General features: G+C 40.4%; 1 long non-coding RNA gene across 2 annotated transcripts in view; it reads left to right on the top strand.

Moving 5' to 3' along the window:
• The window catches only part of LOC140648879 (uncharacterized), a 65496-nt gene that overhangs the window by 22219 nt on the left and 30596 nt on the right, over window positions 1-12681 (top strand). Inside the window, exon 1 of one of the 2 annotated variants that reach the window (XR_012041373.1) lies at window positions 830-944. The exons of the other annotated variant lie outside the window; for it this stretch is intronic. This is a non-coding gene — a long non-coding RNA (uncharacterized lncRNA). Of the gene's footprint in view, window positions 1-829; window positions 945-12681 lie in introns of those variants that run through there. 2 annotated transcript variants of the gene reach the window in all.

Raw genomic sequence — 12681 nt, 5'->3', positions numbered from 1 at the left:
GCATAATGCTGAAGTAATTAAGGGAAGGAATAACCTTTCCTAACTGCATTTAACTGAAAAAAGTATATGTTTAGTGGAAACTTTTCCCTAGAAATGCCTTGCCAGGCACATGAGATGTTGGCTGGAGGGCCAGAGCAGGGCAAGCCTGTCGCTCCTGCTGACCACCCCAGCACCTTGTGTGCCATTAGTTAAATTCCTGGCACCTGAAGGAGTGAATCTGTCTCCAGGAACTCAGAAATGAAAATGCCTTCCTTAAAGTGCACAGGTTTATGGCAGACTGAAAAATAAGGTGGTTGGTGATAAGATTTTTCTTATTGTGAATTGTATTACATTGGCGCAACAAGATAACCTGCCTGTTAGGATTACTGGATCCAGGACACTGGATCTCATCCAGCATCCTGTATTCCTGCAACACGGATCAGGTATCTCTAATAAAAGACCATTTCTGTGAATGCCAGCAAACAGTGCAACATTCTCTTTTACAGCAGACAGAAGGCTGTTTACAATGGAGGGGAAATGTTTTGGATGTTAACAGATGGTTGTAGTGTTTTCCTTTTCCCTCATTTGAAAGTTATTGCTAAGAAACAGGAGAAAAGAGCTGAACGTGTGGAGCTCTACATGTGAGGGCAGTGCTGCTGGGCTCCTCCCAGCAGTTTTGGGAGGCTGAGTTTCCTATATAAATACTGCCTAAAGGAAAGGAAGATGGACTGGTATCAGAGAACACTATAAATGAGTCTCTTGGAAAAATGCTTGCTATTGCTCTTTGCTAAAGAGCAATTATGATAATGCTGAGACGATAAATTGCTATCTAACGTTAAGAGCTACTTTGTGGCCACTGTGCAACAGTAGGCTGGAGCTTGTCTTGTTTTTTGGAAGATAGGTCAGTCTTCTAAGAAAGAAGGGGAGAGAGAGTCTCAGGCTGGAAGTGGTTGCTTCTAGACAAGGTGACGTATGAGGCCAGTAGTGCCATTTACTTTTTCCCCAATAATTGTGGGGCACTCTGGGCTGTAATTGTCTGAGCCATTCATGCACTACTCGATGTAAATGTTAAAGATCACAACCAATGTTGAGAACCAGGCAGACACATTTTGTGTAGTAGCCTCGTCAAATCTAAGAGAAGATTAGGCTTAATATTCATCAGATCTTAGTAATATATATGATAACTCTGCTTACTTATACTTATTTCCATATACAACATTTACAAGTATGTCTCTATATAGACATCTATATATGTCATACAGATGCATATTTAGTGTGTATATTAGATTGCTATTAAGAGGTTTCTTTCATTAATCACTATTGTTCTGTTGTTTTAGAACTGAAGAATAAAAATGAAACAGATTTCTGCCAAACACTAAAATAATATCAGGTTAGCCATAAAAAGTGTTTCCGTAGTGAAAAAATACAGATTTTACAGACTTGTGACTTCAGCAAAGAAAGAAAGGTTAGTGTCTGGTGGGTGAGAAGAGCAGAGTTTTGCATCATCTACAGAAATCAAAACCAGCTGTGAGCCTAAGAAAGCACTGCAAGGAATCCCAGCAGGCACCCATGAACATGATTAACAATAGCACTTTAAAGGAGTACATTTTCAAAGTCATGTGTGAGGGTTTAGCCTCCTGACATCCACCAAATGTGATGAAAGTCATGTGGCTAAAAGTCGTGCAATGCTGTGAAAATTCAAAAGATTAGAATAATTTGATCAGATGACATGAGAACCATATGATTAAAGTGTTTGTAATTCCAAGTTCCAAGACAATGGAAATTTATAAAGCTCTTTATATCAAGAGACTTTAAGTAACTGGAGAAGTGCAGAGTACATGGTGTGAGTTCACAGAACACTGCAGTGCATGGGTAGATAGATGTACAGATGTGTGAGTGTAAGTGGACTAACCTGAATACAAATTCTGTGTGGAGAAAAAAATTATGCAACTATGTTAAGCTCCCATATGTTGTAGTACAGTACTCGAATACACAGTCTTTATCTACAAGTTGTAATAGTAGCTTTCATCACAGTCAAGAGTTTTGGTGGGAGTTTATCACAATTATAGAGGCCTATTATAAATATTCCATTAAATACCTGTGTATAAAATATAGGATCCTTAAATACTACCAATATTGCTGAACAAAATAATTACTGATGTATAAAAAAAGAATAAAGAAGGTGATAAGACAGTAAATATTTTAGGTAACATTCACCTCAGCTTTAGCTGTCTGAACTGAGGTGTTCAGTCTAAGGTAGCTGTTTTGGCTTTTAAGACAAAGCACAGATGTCTATCCACTTAGATACCTTAGTCATTCATCCCCTTTTACCTCTCCATAATTCACCTTCTGAAGGCATCTCCCTCTATCCTATTGTCATATTTTAATTTTTTTTCTCCAGACTCTCTTCAAGGCTCTTCTCATTCCATTTTTTTAAATTTCTGGACTTTTCTCCCTTCTTTGTTGTTTTTTTCCTCCCTTCAGCAGTCTTGCTTTGTTGCCAGAAGGAAGAGAAATTAGTGACAAATGGGTGAATCCCAGAAGTTTGATTCCTTATCTGTTGTCTCTCAAATTATGAACTTTTGCATTTCCAAAATTGGCCTACAAAGTTCATGAGAACAGAAGACTCATGAGAAAAGACTGCCTTGCATGATTTTGAGTGTTTTCCCTTTTCATTTGGTGAAGCATACGATTTGAATAGAGGACTTTGGCATTCTTACTCATAGATGTTGCCAGAAACCAGAAGCACAAAGACATACAAAACTGAAGCAAAATGAAAATAAATTAGCCGAGAGTTTTGAAGCTAAAAATATTTTGGTTTGCAGAGTTCAAGTTTTAAGAAAAGGTTCAGGGTCAGGAGCTGGAAAATATCTAATTTGATATGGCTTAAATTTACCCATTGATACAGTTTTTTGAAGTTTTACAATTTGGACCTTGTATTCGACATGGGTCTGAGAGAAAGAAGAGTTGTATTTATTCTGTCAAATCCTGCCTAACTGGGGACCAGCAAGCTCTGTTTTATGCAATGGGTGTGTTCTTACACCATGGAAGAGATGGTCTCTGCCATAAAGAGGATGCACTGGAAGTAGGCAGACAAAAGAGCATTATTATCCAGAAAATACAGGTGAGGAACATGACTTGAGCAGAGTTGCAAGGAGTGCTGGTGGCAAATGCTGGAGCTGGACTCCCCTTAGGATTAGCTCACACAAAGACTGTTTTTGGCCTTTAAGAACAAAGCTTTCTGACACTATTTGTTCTGACAGCAACCTTAATTCTAGAAGCTGGCGGCTAACTGTAAACAACATGTGGTCAAGAGTATCAAAGCATACTGAGGGTTACAGCTGTGCGATGAGGTTCATAGAGGTGGTAAATGCCAATGCTTTTAATAGAAGTTGCCTTCGGCCACCTCTTAAAAACCAGAATGCCTTATATTTTATGAGAAACTAAAAGGTGTTTTTTCATATGGTGGAAGCTATAATTTAGTTTTCTGCAAATGTTTTTGTGCGTAAAATAGTGACTTTATGTAAATCTAAAAATATTTTTTATAGGATTGGCACCTAATTTTTGTTACTAAAAAGAATGGCTGATGAAAATAGTAATTTTTTTGTTGGATTCATAATACTGTTTTTCAAACATGGAATTAAATAAAATAAAAACGGATGTCTCAATACAGCTCTGCTACTACTATACTCTTTTTGAGCACCAAAGAAGAGTTAAATAGTGCATTCTGCTTACACTTGAGCATTTACCTTTTGGTTGATTTCCAGATAATTGCTTATGTTTGACTGAGACATAATGTGAATTTCTAGGTGAACTCAGAAAAGAATTTAAAAAATCACAAAGTACAAGGATTCCAAACTCCATCTTATAATAAATTTATTGGTAAATGGATAATGTGCCAGAACAGAAACAAATATGAATGATGGAGCACAGGACAATCTTTCAAAAATGAAGTCATAAAAACTTAATGTGTCTGGAAGAAAATGAAGTCCAAATGTTTTACATTACATTTAGGAAACCAGTGCATTTTAATATGACTACAATTTTTACTGTAGAGCTTGTTTTCTCAGCAGTTGTAATGGATAATATAATCACGGGAGGAAAAGATAAATATTTTAAACTGAACTGAAAGCAACATTACATTACTTGCTACAAATAAAGCTAGTTACTGTCTGTAAGATACTCAATACATGGATGCTCATACAAATGCTTAGTATTATTATGAATAATGTTTAATGCAAATGCAAATAATCTGGCAGTTGAAAGAGCCACAGCAGCTAAAACAAAGAAAAGATGTAAATAAAGTGATTCTTAGTGCAGCATAAACTAGTAGAATTTAACAGAACAAGGACTTAAGATCGTGGCATGGCACTTCAGCTGTTGCTTGCATGAATCTTAAAACTGTAGCACAAAGAATGCAAGTCTTGAAGCCATGTTACAAATTCAAGGGTGAAGAGTACCGAGCCACCTTTAAGATTCCAAGCTGAAAGCCTTAATGTGCCTCTGCAGCTTAGATCAACGTGCAACTATATGCAAATATCAGATGTTTTAGTACACTTTAAAAATCCCACTTGCTCCTAACAATAATTGTGCATAAGCTATTAACTGATTACAACTTTTATACACCTTCATTGAAATTTGTGTATTTTGTGCAAATTGGTTCTTCCAGTTCTGTTTCCTGTATGGACTCTCTTTTAGGGACTGATTTGCCCAAGGATATTTTTAGTGTTCTCCTTAGTCCATAGTGCCTGATGTATCACTGGAGTGAATACTGCTAATGTGCTAGGATATTGCAAGCAATGAGATACAGTGCTGAGAGACTCATAAAAGTGCACCAAGGAATTTATTTATGTCTCACCAGAACTTCTAAGTCAATCCAATGGGCAGCGTTGACAACGAGCAGAGAAGTGAGCATATATCTGGCATGATTCACTGCCCTTGATGCATCGGTGCCTCTAGTGACCCCTCGTGATGAACCAGGAAATCGAGCTGTGGAGACAAAAAGTGAGGCCAGTCTCCATTAGGGGCTGTTCACATGGGACAGAGAATATGCTGGGAAGGGAATTGATGGAGCAAACAGGCTGTTGAGGAGTGGTATGCAGGGAAGATAAGGAGTGGGTCATCTTTTATATTAAGAATCTCCTTGACTTGACAGAGCTCCATAGGGCAAAACTAGAGACACCCCTATTGGGAGCTTCTGCATCAACTTCAGAGGGGGAAGTAACACTGGGGACATTTTGGGAGTCTGCTACAGACCTCCTGACTGATAGGAAACAGAGGCCTTTTCCAAACAACTACTGAAAATGTCCCACTTGCAGGCACCTATTGTTATGGGTGGCCTCAACTGTCCACAGACAACTGCTGTGAGGGCAATGTGGCTTCATGCAAACAACCCCGGGTTAGACTGTGTGGGTGACACATTTCCAATGCAAACGTTAGAGAGGCTGGCCAGGGGTGTTGCTCTGTTGGACTTACTGCTCACAGACTGAGGACTGACGAAAAATGCAGTCACTGGTGGCATCGTAGGCTGCAGGGAGCACAAGGCAATGGAGTTCAGGATCTGGAGGAAGGCTGGAAATAAAACTGCAGATCTAGGGCTCTATACTTTCAGAGAACAGACTTGGTTATTTAAGGAATTGCTAAGCAAAATCCTCTGGGAAGCAGCCATGCAGGGGCAGGGTGCCCAACAGAGCTGGATGACTCCTTCAAAGTGAACTCACTGAGGGATCGGGAACAAGCCATCCTTTTATGTGGGAAAACTAGAAGTTTCAGCACAAGACCAGCTTGACTGAAAGGGAGCTTCTTGATGAACTGAAATGCAATCAGTCAACATGTTTGAAGTGGAAACAAAACCAGCCAACAAAAGAAGAATATAAAAGGATTCCTAAGGTACGTAGGAACAAAATCAGGAACGTTAAAACCCAGATAAAGCTAAAAATAGCTTCATTAAATTGAGCAATAAGGACAAGTTGTAACGGGAAGATGTGGAGCTGCTAGTGTATAGCTGCTAGTGTATAGTGTATAGATGACGGGCAGCACAGTGTGGATTATGTGGAAAAGGCTGAAGTCCTCAGGGCCTTTTTTACCTTGCTCATCACAGGCCTTTTTTACCTTGCTCATCACCTTCTCCCTGATCCCTGCAAGTCTGGGAAGCAGCCAGCACTGGGTGAACAAGTTAGAAACTACTTCATCTAGACATATTCATATCCCTGGGACTGACCTAAAGGTGCTGAAAAAGTTGGCTGATGTAGTTGCCTTGTTGGCTGCTGTGATTGCAAGGCTCCTGTGTATTGTCTGTGAAAAATTGTGATGAACAGAAAAAGCGAACATTACAGTCATATTCAAGAATGGCAAAAAAGAGGATCTGGAACACTGTCAGCTGCTGGCTCACCTAAGTCCTTGCGAAGACCAATGTGCATGATCTTCTCTTGGAATCCATATCTAAACTCAAACAGAACAAGGAGGTAATCAGAAACAGTCATCCTGATTGCCTTCTGTAGTGAAATGACTGGTTATGGGAATGAGGGGAGGGAGGTGGATGTGCCTTTAATAAGGTTTCTGAACCCGGACCTCTCATCTGGAAGCTGAAAATGTATGGACTGGATGATCAGACTATTGGATGAGTTGAAAATTGGCTGGGCTGCCAGGCCCAAAGTGTAGTACTCTATGGCTCCATGCCCAGCTGGTGGCCAGTAACAAGTAAAGTACTCCAGGGTTGATAATGGAGCTGATGTTCTTCAGTATTTTTATCAGTAACCTGTATAATAAAACAGAAAGCACTGCCCAGCAAATTTGCAGGAGTCACTAAGTTAGGGAGGAGCTGCTGATACAGCAAAGGACACAGTTTCTATCCAGATTGACCTTGAGAAACTTGAGGATTGGGCCAGCATGAAGTTCAACAAAAAGAGTACATATCTGCACCTGGGAGACTGGGAACAGGCTGGATGATTAGCAGCCTTGCTGCAGAAGATCTTTAGAATACAGTGGAGGGCAAATGGAGTTACAAGCTCATGTAGGTTGGAAAAGTCTCTGGAGGTTGTCTTCTTGAACCTTCTGCCATTAGATCAGGTTGCTCAGAGCCTTGTCCAGTTGTGTTTTGAATATCTCCAAGGATGGAGACTCCACAATCTCAACCTGATATAGTGCTTATCTACCCTCATGTGGGGAATTTTTCCTTATATTGAGTTGGAATTTTCTGTGTTCCCACTTGTGTTTGTTGCCTATTGTCCTTTCTGCACCTCTGAGAAAAGTGGCTTTGTCCTCTCTACGCCCTCCCAGTACATTGTTGTAGGTAGCGATAATACCTCCCACAGCCTTCTTTCTCCATACTGACCAAACCCAACTCCTTCAGTCTCTCCTTGAACATCCTGTGCTTCAGCCCCGTGACTGCCTTGGTGACTCTCATACTGGAGTGAGCCCAGAGGCCAGTATCTTCCTTGTACTGGAGCGAGCCCAAAACTGGATACAGAACATGTGGTCTCACAAGAGCTGGAAAGAGGGAAGAGTCACTTCCCTTGACTGTTGGCTAAACTCTTTTTAAATACAGCCCAGAAGCTGATTGACTTTCTTTGCTGCATGTGCACACTACTGACTCATTTTCAGCTTCTTTTCCACAAGGACACCAGGGGCTTTTCTGCAAAGCTGCTTGAATATGAGCCAAAAGTGCACTACCATTGTGAATGAGGAAAAGTGTATAATGGGCTGCTGTATACATTAGGAAGGTGTGGCCAGCAGGTTGGAAGAATTTATTATAACCCTCTGCATGGCTCTGGTGAGACCACATCTGGAATACTACAACCTGTTTTAAGTCCCCTTTTCAAGTGGATGATGAATAATGGGGAGAGTCCAATGGAGGCCTTCTTCAATGGTCAGGGATTTTGAACAGATGGCCTTTGCAGAGGGGTTGGGAAGCTGGGCTCATTCAGCATGGCCAAGAGGAAACTAAGGGATAGTCTGGCGGCAGCCTAGAAATACTTGAATGGCAGTTGCAAAGGTTATGGAACTTAACTCTTTGCAGTAGTGGCAGATCATATGAGTCAACAGCACAAAGTGCAGTTTGAGAAGTTAGACATTAGGAAAAGCTTTTTCACCGGGAGGGTAGAGAAGCACAGGAATAGGTCACCCAGAGAGCTGATGGAGGTCTTCATTCTTGGAGATTTTCAAGACTTGGCTAGACAAAGCTGTGGCAGACCTGATCTAGTACTGGCAATTGTTCCTCTCTGACTAGGATTTTGAGACCTGCAGAGGTTCATTTCAGAAACATTTCTGTGATTCTGTGATCCGATGCTGTTAGGCAGGAAGCCCTCAGATGAATAAACTGTGCTGCTCACCAGAAATCATTGTTCCTTTTCAACGCTCAAGGAGGCACAGCTGGAATGAACAACCCTTTCCACTGATAACTGCCAAGAAGAACAGAATCCTTCTTTTTTTAATTTGGACTTGGCTGTAGTGATTCACACATTGATTTTGACCTTCCTGTTTCATTCTATAGTTCTCTTTATCTAGAAATGCAACCACTTACCTTAGAGTAGCTAAAAATGATTTAGGATTAGTAACCATTCTGCTCAAAGAAGCATGAAAAACCTGTTGTTACTATTTCTTCACTACTTTGTGACCGCATTTCACAGAGGTTAGTGTTCTAAAATGAAAGATAGTCAGGACAGTAGTCTTGGAAATACTTGTCTTGGATAGTTTTGGAAATGCTGGTGAATATGAAGAAGTTGATAGTAAGGACTATTGGTGTAGTGGCGACTACTATGAGGACTGAGATTCCTGGTGATTTGACCTCTTCTCTGGTGGACGCTTAAGCAGTGGTCTTAAACCCAATTTCTCAATGAATGGATTAGTCAATTGCAACAACTGGATGTGAAAGAATCCAGAAGTTTCAGGCAATATAACAAAATCCATTAATTCATTCCTCATACTTTTTGTTGCTAGTACAGATGGAAGTATCATTAGAGAAACAAGCCTATATTTTAGTTTATAGTTATGTTGTTAGTATACTTATGTTAATAAGTATATTTTAACTAACTATTTTTTAGTTTAGTTTTGTTGTTAGTATACTTATGTTAATTTATATTCAGTAGATTCATGCTTGTTCACCTCAAATGTTACTTGATCAAGGACATACTCCTTTATGTGTCTCATTTATATACAAATTCAGTCTCCTGGCATTAGGAGCTCTTTTGCAAGAAATGTACATATATCCTATATGTGGGTAGATATAAAAAAAGAACTCTTTTTTACCCTGGTTCTGGTGCTAAGTACAAGTAGGGAAGAAGACTTTATGCCTGGTATTCCTTATTTTGAATGAGCAGGAGGCATGACATGGGCTGCTTTGTTTATATGTGTTGGCCAATAATACAGATTGGATGGCGGGGGGGGGAACCTGGTGTGGTCGACAGCATTAAACAGCTTGCTCTTCGCAGTGAAAAGTGGGCACTGAAGTTATGAATTGTGTTATTCCTGCAGAGGCAAAAAGAAAGCATGGCTGCCTGCTCAGAATGCTGACATAACAGCAGAATTTTAATTGTTCTCACTATGAAAGTTTTATTAAATGCATATATGTCAATGAAGTTTTTTGCCAGGAAACTGACAGCTGCTTCAAGCTGATCAAATGGTTGGAATTTTTTGAAGTGTTATGGTCTATGTTGTTTACTGGAGTCAGACAAAGGGACTGAGAGTTTCCAAAACTTTTAGTCCTCTTGTTCCAAACAGCAGGTTAATTTTTCAATGCTTAAATAGCATTCACTTCTAAACCAAAAGTAATGTCACATTGCAATAAAAGCAAGTAAGAGTTCCTTTGCAAAGAGAAAGCTTAACTAAAAAGTTGGAGGACTATACCATTTGGAATGCAGATATAAAGCTAATCACTGATATGTTTAGATTGGAGTAATTTAGGGAATGAGAAATTTCAAAATGTTTTGCATTAGCCAATGTTGTTGAAGAGGTGACCTGGCAAAGCATAAAGCATGTGTGTCAATTAACAGTTTTCTGATAGCCAGAAAACCATTACTTTCTGATTCTTTTTGACCCTAGAAGTGGCTCCCACACTATAAATTATAATGATTTCTTTCTCTTTTTATACTCAAATCTCTAGGTCTTTACTTCAATATTTCCCCAATAGTAATACCAAATGTTTGGGTATGTGTGATAGTGTATGAACCCCAGTTTTACAGATACATATGCATTGCATATTCTGCTTGTGAAGAGTCCTAAATCAATGGGAATATTTTTGCATGTGAAATTAAGCATGCACATAAGTGGGAGATCAAGGCCTGAGCAGTGTGTTCGCTTTCTTTCATCTGTATCACGTTAGACCCCTGCCCTGGGAAAACCATGAAATATTTTTCAAGACTATCTAGGTCAGAAAATGGTCCTGTTTCAAGGATTAAGATGATGTAAAACACAGGCTCTTATAAGCCTCTTGGAAAAAAATGTCCCTTACCTAGAGGTTAAGAAAGGAAGAAGCTGCTTGGAGAGAGCTCAAACTAGGAACTGGACCACCATGGTCCTTTTATAGCATAACTACTTGGATAGATGTAATTGGCTGTCTGCAGCAAACAAGGTATGCAGAAGCCAGTCCAGGGATGTTTGATAACCTGACTTCTGCAGAACTTCTAATAAAGACAAATGGTGCAGAGCCTAGAGTCTGACCTCTCTGAATTAAGGAACTGTGACAAATAGACTGAGGCTCTGGTTGCAATTTTTAGCTCAAGATCTGCACAGTCTCCTTATTAGTGATGCACAGAGGGTAAAACTCTCCTTCCCTTTATGGGATAAGCGGTACTAGTGCAGTTGTGAAAGTTCTCTTTTGTTTTATTTTGTAAGTTAGGAATGTACCAATGAGTAGTCACTTTTTGGGTAGACAGAGTATAGTCACTAGAGATTTTCAGAAGTGTTTTCCATTAATTTGAAGAATGTTTTGAAGCAAGTAAGAAAAAGCAGCAACTGTATTTCTGCAACAGAACTGTATTTTATCCTTCTTATTCCCACACACCTGGATATACCATGTTCCTGCTGTATTCTAAAGCCCTCTGTCTCCTAGCTTTCTTCTAGGTCTCCCTGCTTTAGACTTTCCTCTTCCACTATTGTGTATACAGCTTGACTAAAGCCCTTTGAAAATCTTTTGCACTAGTGTTTGACTGTCTCTTGTCAGATACACCACAAGAGACCAGCTCAGTTTTTGATTCCAACATGGGAAAAGCCCATACAGGATCAGAGAATAGTTTGGGTTGGAAGGGACCTTTAAAGGTCATCTAGTCCAATCCCCCTGCAATCAGCAGGGACATCTTCAACTAGATCAGGTTGCTCAGAGCTCCGTCCAACCCGACCTTGAATGTTTCCAGGGATGGGGCATCTACCACCTCTCTGGGCAACCTGTTCCAGTGCCTCACCACCCTTGTCGTAAAAAATTTCTTCCTTATATCTAGTCTAAATCTACCCTCTTTTAGTTTAAAACCATTACCCCTTGTCCTATCGCTACAGGCCCTGCTAAAAAGTCTGTCCCCATCTTTCTTATAAGCCCCCTTTAAGTACTGAAAGGCTGCAATAAGGTCTCCCTGGAGCCTTCTCTTCCCCAGGCTGAATAATTCCAACTCTCTCAGCCTTTCTTCATAGGAGAGATTCTCCATCCCTCTGATCATTTTTGTGGCCCTCCTCTGGACCTGCTCCAACAGGTCCATGTCTTTCTTGTGCTGAGGACCCCAGAGCTGGACGCAGTACTCCAGGTGGGGTCTCACCAGAGCGGAGTAGAGGGGCAGAATCACCTCCCTCGACCTGCTGGCCACGCTTCTTTTGATGAAGCCCAGGATATGGTTGGGCTTCTGGGCTGCAAGCACTCATTGATGGCTCATGTCCAGCTTTTCATCCACCAGTACCCTCAAGTCCCTCTACAGAGGGGTGCTCTCAATCCCTTCCTCCCCCAGCCTGTATTGATACCAGGGGTTGTCCTGACCCAGGTGCGGCACCTTGCACTTGGCCTTGTTTACCTCATGAGGTTCACATGGGCCCACTTCTTGAGCTTGTCCAGGTCCCTCTGGATGGCATCCCATCCATCAGGTGTGTCAACCGCACTACTCAGCTTGAGAAAGACTGTGTCTTCTGTCTGTGAATCTCTGTCATCCCAGAGGAAACAGAGAAGTCAAGTGAACCCACTAGGACAGGGTCTTATTCTTTTCCTGGTTAACCTGCTTATCATGTTGCAGGTCCAATAAGAAAATCAGTGACAGTAAATGTGGTAAGAATGGCATTACTTTCTTCTCTAGATTAAAATGTTAGTAAACTTACTAATGAAAAAAGCCTGCCTTTTTTGTGAACAAAGAGCTACTACATGTTTTTTACTTGAGCAAGCAACATTCCTTTCTATTGCTGTATTAGTCTGAACATCTAAACCCACTGCTCATTTTATTGGCTAAGCTACTGCACACTACTGCTTCTGACACAATCTACGAAGTCTAAAGACTAAGCTGGTGGAATAGAATGCACCAAAACACATAAAGAAGGGTCAAAAATACATATTAAGGAGTCTTTGTCTTCCTGCTCACAATATACCACCCCATTTTGTTGGAAAAAAAGTGCATTGTGAACAAAGATGTTGCTTTGCAAACACACCACGAGGAAGTATTGAGCTTTACCGAGAATACAAAAAAGAGAATCTTGGCATCACAGTTCAGTCTTAAATATAGAAGAGAGCCCTTCTTT

This window comes from Ciconia boyciana, chromosome 3 (genome assembly GCF_034638445.1).
Source record: "Ciconia boyciana chromosome 3, ASM3463844v1, whole genome shotgun sequence".
NCBI lineage: Eukaryota > Metazoa > Chordata > Aves > Ciconiiformes > Ciconiidae > Ciconia > Ciconia boyciana.
This window is presented reverse-complemented; position numbering and strand designations above follow the sequence as displayed.